The sequence below is a fragment of the Lissotriton vulgaris genome, chromosome 12, assembly GCF_964263255.1.
Source record: "Lissotriton vulgaris chromosome 12, aLisVul1.2, whole genome shotgun sequence".
In the NCBI taxonomy this organism is placed as follows: domain Eukaryota; kingdom Metazoa; phylum Chordata; class Amphibia; order Caudata; family Salamandridae; genus Lissotriton; species Lissotriton vulgaris.
This window is the reverse complement of record NC_141700.1, coordinates 210,102,476-210,115,031: the sequence shown is the minus strand read 5'-3', so window position 1 is coordinate 210,115,031 and position 12,556 is coordinate 210,102,476.

The following is a 12,556-nucleotide window of genomic DNA, read 5'->3' as shown; positions in this document are numbered from 1 at the left end:
AGTCCCTACCGGGGCTGTAGCGAGACAGAATGGATCCAATTCCAGTGGGGCTGCTTTTTGCTAAGGCCCTGTAGATCATGCACATGGTCTTGAACACTATACGGTCCTCTATAGGAAGCCAGTGAAGTGAATTTCTGGCAGAGGTAGCCGAGGTGCGCCGGGGAAGATAAATAACAAACCTAGCCGCTGCATTCTGGACCACCTGCAAGCGCTGCAGCAGGCTTTTATTCAGTCCCGCATACAGCGCATTGCAGTAGTCCAGCCGTGAACCAACAAGGGCAACAGCAAGTTGTTTCCTTGCCTGCTGTGAGAGGTAGTGCCTGATCTTCCTCAGTATGTGAATGATACCCCAACAGGTAGATACAGTTCTGTTAACCTGTTGGCACATATTGAGGGTGGGATCTATAACGACCCCAAGGTTTTTAGCGGAAGAGGCAGGAACAGGGCAAGCACCCAATGAATTTGGCCACCAGTCGGCTGACCATATCTCCTCCTTTCCTCCGAACACCATCACCTCAGTCTTCTCCCCATTCAGTTTCGATGAATTGTAAATCATCCATTGCCCGACTGCCTCCATGCAAGATCTAAAGTTGGAGGCAGTCGAGGTAACTGACTGGGAGAGAGAGACGAGGATCTGCGTGTCATCCGCGTATGAGACTACCTCCATCCCGAAAGATCTGATTAGTCTGGCAAGGGGGGTCACATAAATGTTGAAGAGGGTCGGACTTAGCGCCGACCCCTGAGGGAACCCACATTGCACAGACAGGGATGGAGATACAAATTTACCCAGCATCATTCTTTGCCCTCTTTGGTCGAGGAAAGAGGTGAGTAACCTAAGGGCCTCCCCCTGAACCCCGATCTCCCCCAGACGAGATGTTAAGACTGAGGGAGAAAGGGTGTCGAAGGCCGCCGTAAGGTCTAGAAGGATCAGGAGGGAGGTCTGACCCTTATCCACACGTGTGCGGATATCGTCCAGAACTATGGTCAGAGCAGACTCAGTGCTGTGCTCCCTCCTGAAACCGTGCTGGGAGAGATCCAGACAATCCGAGCTTTCCACGAAGGCAGCGAGATGTTTATTTAGATGAGTTTCTAACATCTTCGCAGGAGCCGGGAGCAGTGAGATAGGGCGAAAGTTCTTTAATACCCCAGGATCAAGAGAAGGTTTCTTGAGTAAAGGTTTTACTACCGCATTTTTCCACTGTTGAGGAAAAATGCCATCCCTCATGGCCATGTTCATGATGTCAACATGGGGGGCAGGAGGGATTCTCTACACTGCTTCAGGATCTTGAGCGGACAAGCATCTAGGGGTGAGCCGGATTTGGTTTTATTAAGGAGAGTCTCTAGATCCTGTAAAGAGAGAGGAGGGAAAAATTCCAAACTTCCAGACGAGAGTTTCTCCGAGAGAGCAGGGTCCAAATCAACGGGGGCAGGGGGTTCAGTGGTAAAAGATCTCTGCAATTCCAAGGCGGTATAAATGTCCGAGATTTTGGTCTGGAAGAAAGAGGCTATACTATCACAAAGCACCTGTGATGCAATAACCGGGTCCGGGGTCTGGAGGGTAGTGAGGGAATCCACTATCCTAAATTTGGAGAAGAAAGAGAGGTAGTGAGAGCCGTGAAGTATTCTTGTTTTGTTCTTATTACTTCCAGCTTGTACTTCCTTATCAGGATCTTATGGGCTTCCTTGTCCCTTAGATCCCAGCTGGAGTGCCAGAGACGCTCCCGTCTTCTAGCTTCCTGTCTGAGGAGTCTTAAGTGCTCCGAGAACCATGGGGCAGATGGTCTTTTCCTGGCTGAGTAACACAGGCGGATGGGGGCCAGTTCTTCCAGAGCCTCGGTTACGGTCTTTTCATATTGAAAGACCGCCGACAGGACATTGTCCTCCTGGGATATGGACAGGCTTGATATCCAGGGAGCGAAGGAACTTTTCGTGATGTTCTTAAAATTCCTACGTGATTCCATTTTGCTCTGATTTTTACTAGTTCTATCTGAGATCGGACAGGACACATTGAAAGGAACGGCTAGGTGATCTGACCATGAGAGAAAAAGGGGTCTTTTACCGTCAACCTCCGATCATTTGAGAAAATCCCGTCAAGCGTATGTCCCGCTCGATGGGTGGCCCCTTTCACCAATTGGGTGAGTCCACAGGCAGACATAACATCCAGCAGGGAGAGAGTGTCATGGGTCTCCAGCAGCTCCAGATGAAAATTAAAATCTCCCAAAACAGTAAGGTTGTCACGACCAAAATAGGGTTCTAGGACATGAAGCAGCTGCTGTCCGAAGTCTGCTCTGGGGCCAGGGGGACGGTAGACCAGGATCCCATTGAATGCAAAGTTATGGACACCTGTTAGAGAGAAGTATAAGACTTGAAAAGTATCCTTGGGGTCAGAGACTGGTAGAATATGGAAGTGGAAACTGTCCTTATAGAGAATCGCTAACCCACCTCCTACGCGTCCCATTCTGTCCAGTCGTGCCAGGCAGTACCCTTCTGGGACTGCTTCAACAAGGTCAGGACCCGAGGAGTCCTTTGCCCACGTTTCCATGACAAAGACCCACGAAGGTTTCCTGTCGAGTACCAGCTCCTTGAAGGCAATGTTGTTTTTAATAAGCGAGTGACATTGATAAGAATGCAATCTTCTCTCAACGCTTTGACTCCTAGGTCAGCATGGGGTTCTAATAGATGAGGAGAAGGAGGTAGGCTAGGGCCCCCAGGGCCTGTCGGAAAGCAACCGCAACATGAAGATAGTAGAAGATCATCCGGAGAACTTTTGTGAAAACACGCAAGTACCGGCGGTTTAAGCTTCAACACCTCCTGTAACGAATACTTACAGAGCGGAAGACCAGCCTCATCCTGACCAGCCGTCCAGCCGTCCTGCCCGTCCTCAGCGCGGACGGGCACAGACGGGCTGGACTCTGGCGTGACTCCGGCGTCACTGCGGCACACATGCAGAGCGCACACGCAGCGCGCACACGCTGTGCGCCATGAATCCGGTTTATATAGGGCTCTAGCGAGTCCACCTGACTGCTAGAGCGCGGGGTAGTGCAGTGCTTCCCCAAACCCACCCAAGATGGCGCCCACCAATTTCCAAGCGCGAGGGTCAGGGCCGCCTGAATAGCGGTGAGGGCACAATTACAATGCGGCAATGCGGTCGGTGAGTAAAACCAGGGGATAACTGTGAGCTAAAATAATACTAAAAGGAAAGACAAAACGGGAAGTTAAAAGCGATAATGCGTCTTAGTGCGAGCGCAATGCCTAGTTGTACGAAGCCAGAAGATACGCTCCTACCTCAAGCCTGATTATATAGAAAATGCCAGGAACTGCCTCTAGCCAGTCCACGTGACTGCTAGAGCGCGGAGTAGTGCAGCGCTTCCCCAAACCCACCCAAGATGGCGCCCACCAATTTCCAAGCGCGAGGGTCAGGGCCGCCTGAATAGCGGTGAGGGCACAATTACAGTGCGGCAATGCGGTCGGTGAGTAAAACCAGGGGATAACTGTGAGCTAAAATACTACTAAAAGGAAAGACAAAACTGGAAGTTAAAAGCGCTAATGCGTCTTAGTGCGAGCGCAATGCCTAGTTGTACGAAGCCAGAAGATACGCTCCTACCTCAAGCCTGATTATATAGGAAATGCCAGGAACTGCCTCTAGCCAGTCCACCGGACTGCTAGAGCGTGGAGTAGTGCAGCGCTTCCCCAAACCCACCCAAGATGGCGCCCACCAATTTCCAAGCGCAAGGGTCAGGGCCGCCTGAATAGCGGTGAGGGCACAATTACAGTGCGGCAATGCGGTCGTTGAGTAAAACCAGGGGATAACTGTGAGCTAAAATAATACTAAAAGGAAAGACAAAACTGGAAGTTAAAAACGCTAATGCGTCTTAGTGCGAGCGCAATGCCTAGTTGTACGAAGCCAGAAGATACGCTGCTACCTCAAGCCTGATTATATAGAAAATGCCAGGAACTGCCTCTAGCCAGTCCACCTGACTGCTAGAGCGCGGAGTAGTGCAGCGTTTCCCCAAACCCACCCAAGATGGCGCCCACCAACCTCCAAGCGCGAGGGTCAGGGCCGCCTGAACAGCGGTGAGGGCATAACCACAGTGCGGCAATGCGGTCGGTGAGTAAAACCAGGGGATAACTGTGAGCTAAAATAATACTAAAAGGAAAGACAAAACGGGAAGTTAAAAGCGCTAATGTGTCTCAGTGCGAGCGCAATGCCTAGTTGTACGAAGCTCTATTTCAAGGGCTCCTCTCTCCCTAATTATTCAGTTACCATTTACCTGAGCGGGGGTAGCATCCGTTCATATAATAGCACCTGACTAGAAGAAAGGTTAACTTTACTGTATAAGAATAAGAGATATACACACTGGTTCACTAAGAACTGGGGTATCTTTATTCACTAATAACATCAACAATATAATACTGCACTATAACACATAGCCTGAAAAGTAAAAGGGGAATAGACACATACACAAATCTGCGCGGTCGCTTTAGTATAATGGAAAGCTTTATTACTATAACACATCCACATGTAATTGACAGGGACTGTAAATAGCTAAAGAGGGAATGGATTATACTGCACACCGCTGAAAGAAAAAGGATTAGCAATACAGTAGGGGAATTTAGCCTAGGAAATAAAAGCACTACTAATATAACAGGACAGATATCACCTGATTAGTATGAAGTCTTGCTCTAGCTGTCATCTGGGTTCCTCTCTCGTCTGTGCCTTAGCTCGTCTCAGATTCTCCCCTGCATTCTTGGACACGCATCTGCGCTGATCACTCTGCACTGGATTCCTCTCTCCCACGAACTGTCTTCACCTTCCAGCTTCAGTCTAATAGTTTCTGCCGCTCTGATAACCGTTCGCTCCACTAGCTTCTTCACTCTGTCTGATTATCTCAGCTCCAATGTCCAACTCACTCCAGCTGCTCCCACAGACTAATCCACGATATAACTTCAGTCTATTTCAAAAGGCATCATTTCAGACTCCAGCTGATCACAACTCCTTCTGATAAGTAACTGCTTCTGACTGCTTCCTTCAGTTCCAAATATCAACTCACTTCTCTCTCCAGCTTCAACTGACTTCTCTCCCTCCAAGCATTAACTGACTGACTTCTCTCTGTTCAAAGCATCAACTCACTTCTCTCTCCAGCTTCAACTGACTTCTTCTCTCTCTGGCTCCAACTCAATGACTGACTTCTCTCTCTCCAAGCATCGACTAACTGACTCCGCCTCTTCTGCACTTCACTAATATGGAATGCTCTCTCCTCATGGAAAGTTCCAGTCATCAGCCTGCCGCCCATCAGATCCTTGCACCACTCCACGTCAAGGACACACACCCAGCCGGCCGGCCTTTTGTGGTGTCTTCGACACAAAGAATAATACAGTCTACCGATAAGGGCCGGCCCAGGCTGGTTCTCTCCAAGTAAACAACACCTCATAACTAAAACATCACCTTTACCCTGCAAGCATCTCAGTCTGCAGTGACAGAAAGCAAAATGGAGTCACTCTAGTTCTGGGCCTTGTAGGCCCGAAAAGGACTTAACTCTATCAGAATACCTACACAAACCATACCAATATGTAATATAAAGTCAGGACTACAGGATCCACCCTCTACTATAGGTAGGATGATGAAAGGACACATAATTATGTCAAAGCCAATATGCAATAGATGGATTAGAGTCAAGAATAAGGGATCTATCATCATATAAAGCAGCTATCCTCTAGTTTATGCTTCTAGGTCTGGAAAAAGGCCTGAAAAGGACCAACACAAGCCAAGAATAAGGATCTAGGATGGTAGCAAGCTTAAAGTCACCATCACTCAAAAATAGAGCCAGAAACACGGTCACTACACATGTGCACGCCTGCACATTTCAGGGGTGAGGGTGGGTGTCCTTTTATGAATCGTTTTTGGCCACTATAGGTGTGGCAGGGTACAATCAGACATGAGTCCCTTACACACTGCTCCATCAGGATTCAAGCAAGCCGGGCCGACGATGGCTGAAATCCCAGAAACCGGTCCCCGGAAGCTTGTCTCCTTTCTGGTGAAGAATTGGCTTGGTAGTTTGGTCTGCCCTGTTCCCATGATGCACTGGGCCAGGGACAGACTGATTTGCATATAGCCAGGTTCTGAGCTGGGATGGGGCAGTGAGTTAAATAATGGTGATGGATCAAGCCCTGATCTTTGGACTGGGTAAGAGTGGTCTGCTTAATTCAGACACTCTGTTCATCACTACCCCCTTTTCTGAATCGTTTTTGGCCACTATAGTTGTGGCAGGGAATACTCAGACATGAGTCCCTTACTCACTGCTCCATCAGGATTGAAGCAAGCCGGGCCGACGACGGCTGAAATGCCAGAAACCGGTCCCCGGAAGCTTGTCTCCTTTCTGGTGAAGAATTGGCTTGGTAGTTTGGTCTGCCCTGTTCCCATGATGCACTGGGCCAGGGACAGACTGATTTGCATATAGCCAGGTTCTGAGCTGGGATGGGGCAGTGAGTTAAATAACGGTGAAGGATCAAGCCCTGATCTTTGGACTGGGTATGAGTGGTCTGCTTAATTCAGACACTCTGTTCATCACCACCCCCTTTTCTGAATCGTTTTTGGCCATTATAGGTGTGGCAGGGTATACTCTGACATGAGTCCCTTACTCACTGCTCCTTCAGGATTCAAGCAAGCCGGACCGACAACGGCTGAAATGCCAGAAACTGGTCCCCGGAAGCTTGTCTCCTTTCTGGTGAAGAATTGGCTTGGTAGTTTGGTCTGCCCTGTTCCCATGATGCACCAGGCCAGGGACAGACTGATTTGCACATAGCCAGGTTCTGAGCTGGGATGGGGCAGTGAGTTAAATAACAGTGATGGATCAAGCCCTGATCTTTGGACTGGGTAAGAGTGGTCTGCTTAATTCAGACACTCTGTTCATCACCACCCCCTTTTCTGAATCGTTTTTGGCCACTATAGGTGTGGCAGGGCATACTCAGACATGAGTCCCTTACTCACTGCTCCATCAGGATTCAAGCAAGCCGGGCCGACGACGGCTGAAATGCCAGAAACCGGTCCCCGGAAGCTTGTCTCCTTTCTGGTGAAGAATTGGCTTGGTAGTTTGGTCTGCCCTGTTCCCATGATGCACTGGGCCAGGGACAGACTGATTTGCATATAGCCAGGTTCTGAGCTGGGATGGGGCAGTGAGTTAAATAACGGTGATGGATCAAGCCCTGATCTTTGGACTGGGTAAGAGTGGTCTGCTTAATTCAGACACTCTGTTCATCACCACCCCCTTTTCTGAATCGTTTTTGGCCACTATAGGTGTGGCAGGGTATACTCAGACATGAGTCCCTTACTCACTGCTCCATCAGGATTCAAGCAAGCCGGGCCGACGACGGCTGAAATGCCAGAAACCGGTCCCCGGAAGCTTGTCTCCTTTCTGGTGAAGAATTGGCTTGGTAGTTTGGTCTGCCCAGTTCCCATGATGCACTGGGCCATGGACAGACTGATTTGCATATAGCCAGGTTCTGTGCTGGGATGGGGCAGTGAGTTAAATAACGGTGATGGATCAAGCCCTGATCTTTTGACTGGGTAAGAGTGGTCTGCTTAATTCAGACACTCTGTTCATCACCACCCCCTTTTCTGAATCCCTTTTGGAACCCTGGCACCCTTGAAATTGCGCCCGTAATTTGCGAGGGCTTGTTGGTGACACACAAATTGCGGGAGCAATTCCTATTCGTTCCTATGGGCCTCTTGGCCCATAGGAATGAATGTGAAGGTAGTACTTAATTGCGAATCGCAATTTGCGATTAACAATTAAGGAATATTAAGGAATCGCAAAAAATATTGAGATTCCTACCTACATGGCATTCGGCGATTCCTTTATAACGATTCCCTAAAAATCGCTATTAAGGAATCGCAGACATGCACTTACCTACATCTGGCCCTTTGTGCGTTGTTTGTGAATGCTCACTGCTGACAGCTTTCACTCATAAAATCCCCCTATAATCCGCAGTAAGTCAATATTTTTCAGCTACACCTTTGCCTGCATACATGACATTTTGCAGGGCTGTGCCCTATTTGACCAATTCTATCACCCACCGCACATTTTGAAGTTCTATTTCCTGGCATCACAAAGAAAGATTTTCATTCACCTTTCACCTTTCCTGGTTTCCGGGTTTACCTATTCACTGCTAAATAGTAAGGGCCTGATTTATAAACAAAATCTTTGAGTAATTTTACACTAGTCAGAATGTACAAACTAGTCGCAGATCGCAATTTGCGAGCATGCGCAAATTGTCTTGATTGCACATGCAATTTACCATGAATCCAAAAACAGGTGGGAACAACGCCCAACCTAAAAAACCAGCCCCAGAATGTATCACAAATCTTTCCAAAATGTCTGCCCTGTACGTGATAGTGAGGAAGATGTGTATGCTAGGTGGTCAGCAGAGGATGCAGAGACAGGCAAGAATATTCAGTCTGGCTAACCTTGCTTGAGAAGACATAAGGAAGAGATATATGAGCGGTACAGGCTGAGTAGCACTGTGGTTTTAGAGCTAATAGACCCCTTAAAGACACAACTAGAAAGCATAACCCAATGCAGCAATGCAATCCCCACACATGTCCAGATGTTGTGCTCCCTCTATCTATTGGCCCCTGATTGTTACCAAGATGTCATTGCAGTTACTTGAGGGGTGTCACCGAATGCGCTTTTGCGTTTCTTTCACAGTTTCGTAGATGCCATGCTCCACCTCATACACCAAACAAATCTACCTGCCCAGGGATGATGTGGAACACGAAAATACAAAAATGCATTTCTACAGAATAGCAAGGTTTCCACAGGTCATTGGGTGCATAGATGAGACCCATGTGCCAATATGTCCCCTATCTTGCTTCGAATACATATTCCAGAATCGAAAAAGCACAAATTCACTCAAAATTAAAGGTGTCAGCAATACATACAACATCATCATGGACATCGTGACCACATTTCCAGGGAGCAACCATGACTAATACATGTTTAGGCGCAGTGGCATATACCAACAAATTAGAAAGAGGTGACTTTGATGAGGGATACCTACTAGGTACTGGAAATTCATGTCCACAGTAAGATGTATTGGCCCTTTCCTTTCTCTCTGCATGTTGTCTCACCATCATATATCTCTTACCAGGTGACAGTGCGTATGCCCCGTGACCATGGATACTCACACCATGCCTGTCTCCCAACAACCTACATGAAAGATTGTACAACATGGAACTTAGGTGCACCAGGCCTGTGATTGAGCGCACACCTTGCATCCTAAAACCACATTTCCGGTGCCTTCTCAAAAGTGGCAGAGCCTTTCAGTATGCGCCTGAGACTGCCTGCAAAATAGAAGCAACCTGTGGTATACTCCACAGCATTGACTGCAAGGGTGTCATGTCCATGAAGGTATTTAAATCTGACTCAGAGGATGATGACCCTGGTCCACCTGCCTAACAGCCAAGCGAGTGAAGCACAGCAGCAGAGAGGAGAAAGTGTAGGCACCGCATAGCCAGATATAATTTTGGAAGGTACTTCTTACCCATTGACCCACTACTCCCTACAAATGACAATACGAAATAAGATTTTCACAATGAAACTTTTCCTTTATTTTGCGAGTATGCCGAAAGCTTGTTGCACAACCTGTCCATCTTCATCTGCATACCAAAAACAGTGTATAACTGTAATGTGACTATTGCAACAATTGTAAAAAATGATTGGGCCCACTGTATGGCACATTTGTGGTAACAAGTCATTTCTTGTGCCTACGTATGGCATGGATGGATCTGGCAGGTGGAATTGCATGCTGGCAGCTGCTGCTTCTACGCTGCATTGGTGTGTCTGCAGCAGAGACTCTACTGCAGCTGAACAACTCACTGTCTGCTGCCTTTCTGCCTCTGTTGCTCCTCCACTGGAAAACATGTTGGTTGCCTCTACTGCGGCTGTTATCTGTCGTAGTCCTTGTGCAATATCACCCCTATAGTGGACCATCTCTATCTGCAGACCAAGTGTGCGCTTGGTGTGTTGTGTGGTGCCTGCTCCAGCCTCCCGATTTCCTGTGTGCACAGCTGGGCTTCATGTGCCTTTGCTGCCCTCTCTCCTCAGACAACTTGGTAAACAGATGCCCAATAGCCCCTGGAAACCATCAAATCTTCACTCAAAGCATGCCTGGTCCTTGGCCATCTGATGGGTGATATTAACAAAGCCCTGGCTCAGCTTGGTGTATTTGTGCCTAATCTGTTTTTGTAGCAGGATCTGAATCTTCAGCATGGCCTGTGCCAGTCCGCTAAACACTGCCTGATTGGCTGCTCCAGCCTGGGAGAGAGTGTGCAGCCTTGCTTGCAGCTGCCTTCCTGACTACTGTGTTGGACAAAGCAGCCAAACCCAGGTGACCAGGGTGCGATGGGTTGGTGCTGGCTATTGGGATGCTGGGACATCTATCGCTGGAGGCTGTGGTGACCAGGATGCAGCAGTAAACTGGACACTTGAACAACTTGGCTGACTTTCTGTTCCCTCCTCCAGCCCTTCCTCCATCTGGCCCTGCTATTGGCCTTCATCTGCATCTTCCACTTGTTGCTCTCCTCGCAGAAGTGCATCTATGTATCAAAAAGGCGAAAAAATAAAATTAATATGCAAGACACTATCTCAGTGGTGGTGTTATGTTTTTCAGCTCATGTCAGACTTTAACTGCACTGTTTATGTCACTGACTACGTTTCCCATAATGCACCAACTGTGACTTTTGGTTCATGTAAATGGACCATCTAGATGTATTTGGGTGTGGGTGTGTGGCATGCATGCTTAAATGCTGATATGGTACAAATTTCACACTTACCAGCGGTTGGTGGAGGTAGAGATGTGTTGAGGGTCCCGGATCCAACCAGTGCCTCTCTCTGCAGGGTACTCTCCACCATTGCCTCTGCTGTTAATGGTTTTGAGATAATGGTTGGACATCCTCTTATTCCTTGGACTTCATGCAGCCATGCTGTCACATTCTTCTTGGCCCTGGAGCACAAGTCATACCAACTCTTTTTTAGATCATCAAGGGACTTGTCAGCCACACCAGAGGCATTTATGTGCAGCTGCATCTTACTCCATATTTTTCTTATGTCCGACTCTGGGACAGTGTGAGATGCCCTCCCAAACAGCTGCTCATGGTTGTAGCCGCATTATTCTATTAGTATGTCCAGTTCCTTTCTTGAAAATTTGATTTTGCGCAGATGCTCCCTTTCTGCCTTCTCTCTGTGCTTGCTGGAGATTTTGGGTTTTCTTTTGGTGCCTGCATGCAGTGATGGTCTCTGCTGCTGACCCTTATCATATGCAGTCAATTCTTTTTAGAATCCTCCAGGGCACCACTTCCTGTTTTGGGGTCCTTCTGCTCCAAGTAGTATTTCTACATGTTTTAACTGCACTTGCTATTTGCGTGCCCAAAATGGCCTTTTCTGCTGTGTTTGCTATTTGTGAATGTAAAACAGCCTTTTGTGCCGCAGACACTATTTGCGAATGCTTACAGACTCACAGCCTCCTCGTTAAATTGCAATGCAAGTCTTCGCACTTTGGGACCCAGCATGCTATGTACATTTAATTTTGAGACTCGCGACTTGTGAGTTGCAATTCTTGGCAAATTGCGACTCGCAAATTCAGGTGGTCATACATCTGGTCCCATATCTTTCACTCAGTTTTGCAGCAATGCAGGAATGCATTGCATCAATTTTATCTCACATCTATGTACTTCAATTAAAAGATTACCACTTGAGAAACAGAACTCAATGCACTGAAGTCTATTTCCCAGCACCTTGGTCAGTTATAAAAAAGCAGCACATCATAATCTTTTGCAGCCTGTGTCAACAAACTCACAGCATCTTGCAACATATACTGATATTTTCCACGTTAGATGCCACTTCAGTTATACATTGTTCAGGCTTGCTACAACATCTATAAATAGGTTTGCAGTATTAGCCTGTGGTGCTGAAACAGCACAGAGCCTGGCAAATAATGACCCCTCATTCTGACAGCCCTTACTGTATAGGCATCAATATACCCATTTTAATATTTTCATTTAGTTAAGTGACATATACATCCAGTTTCCAAATAAGCACAACACATAATCAGAATACATCTAACCTTTCTTAACATTGTTGACATTTGCACTCCTGATTCACTTGTGGAGGTTTAGTAGTTTGCCACGAGTACTCATAGGGAAAGTCATAGAAAAATATGTTTAAATCAGGCCCATGAGCAGAACAATCTAATTTCAATAAATTTTCTATATTGATTTTGATTGTACTAATGCCATTATATTTGCCATTATATTTGCAGCTTTCACGGATGAATCCCTCATTATTCAGTATTTTATTTTTTATCAACATTCATTTCCCAAATGGCATTTAAATAGCTTTCTTTACATTGACTAAAAGTTGTTCTCAAACTGTTGCTTACCCTGCAAAATAATTGTAAGATATCAATCCATGAGCACTGACACTACTACCATTTTAAGATTGCTCTTCCAGATTGCCTGCACTAAATCACAGGGAAGGCATGTAAAAGAGATATTATTTTA